Genomic DNA, 1813 nt, shown 5'->3' on the forward strand with positions numbered 1-1813 from the left:
CACTCCACAGTAGGGCTAATCTTGGTAACAAGTGAGACCACTCGAGGAATCCTCAATGTAATCTTCATAGTTGCCAACACCTTGCGTGTGGTATGCTTCTTCATCTTGCGCTTCTTCATATTGCCCTTCATAATCATCAAGGCCTGCAGAATAATCTAACAAAAGATGTTGTACAAAAGGAGTGAGTTTCAAAAGAAACTCAGCAAGGCAAGTTATTCCATAATAGCATAAATAACGTGATAACATAAGCAAAGTATAATGTGATATGATATGAGACAGACAATGCATGTATGAATCTAACTCTATGTATACTGGTCTTTATAGATAGATATGCTTTAAGTCTTAGCACCATACTTCTTTAGGAAGGTCAATCACTCCCCCTCAGCCATCTTGGCATCTTGGGTCTGCCGGTGGTAGTTGGGTCATGCATCCTTCATGGACATTCCTTGGTAAAGGGTTTAGGTCACCTCTCTCTCACATCACCATTCGTCTATGTATTGGCGCATGTAAGGGTAAAGCCTAGCCCAATGCAAGTCTTCTACTTAGTCATATCAACTCAGATCCAGATACGTCCATTCCTCGCCCCTGGCGACCCTTTCCGGTATCCTTCACACTAGAGTCAACATAGTCCCAGACTACAGACTCATCAACCCTACAAGTCATCCACATATAGTAAACGGGAAGCTCTCATGTCCTCTCACAGGTTGGTTACCGGTCTTGAACGCCCATGAGCCCAAGTCTATCCATATGCAACTCTACCCATAAATGGCTCCCACAATGTGATTCATGTCCCCTCATGTGTTGGTTACCGATCTTGAGCGCCCATAAATCCCCATTGCTACCACGGGTCGTTCAGTCTCAATACCCTTCCGAATCGGGTCTGATATAACAGGGAATACCCTAGCCAAACACTGCTAGACAAGTCCTAGGTATGAAAACCAATAATCCAGGAAAGTGTCAAAGGGCAACATTGGAAATATCCCATACTACTCCCAATGAGGTCCAAGGACAGAAATGTCAAAAGGACATTCCCCAATCCCAAATCATACCTAAACAATCACAATCATAATTCAGTCATGTCATCCATGATAAATATGTCATCATATGAAAGAGTATAATAAGACAATATCGAAATAATGAGCAATATACATGAATAAGTATTCGTACATGATCCAAGTACATAAAGTAAATAAGGAAATAAGATCCTACTGTACTTACAACATTCATATCATAATAGAAACTAACATAACAGTAGCAAATCTAAGTAGTTCACAAATTAAAAACTATATCTATGCAATCTATGTTAATATGGTAACAACTTTCCTTACCTTAAATAGATTTGAATATATTCCGGACGAACAAGAGGATGAAACCAAAGTTAGCAAATAAACCCTAGAATAGCATCACACAATCATTAGGAAGTAGTCCTAAAAGAATAAGCATCAATCGAATCGAAACGGATGAAGAAATCCAATTCTGTCATTGCGGGTTGATTGGTTGGGTTGACTGAGTCAGTCGACCAGCAGTCTGCCCAAGAGCAAATCCAAATCCGAAAAGGGAATCTTTATCCGAAACCTATGCTACACAATCCGGAATGCGACAAAACTTGGAGAGAATGTCTAACACAGTAGTCTAAGACTAAAAAGCATAATTTAGACATCAAACAACCATTAAAAACATTACTTACTAATTTGAAATCATAGTTTCTATTTTGGTAAAAATCATGGTTTTCATTGGAAACATGCTATGAATGAAAGAGATGAACTAGAGACGATAAGGTTTCATTCTAGTACAAGAACACAGTAGATCAGAG

This window comes from Hakea prostrata, unplaced genomic scaffold (assembly GCF_041222555.1).
Source record: "Hakea prostrata isolate BN-2017 unplaced genomic scaffold, UWA_Hpros_2 contig_57, whole genome shotgun sequence".
In the NCBI taxonomy this organism is placed as follows: Eukaryota; Viridiplantae; Streptophyta; class Magnoliopsida; order Proteales; family Proteaceae; genus Hakea; species Hakea prostrata.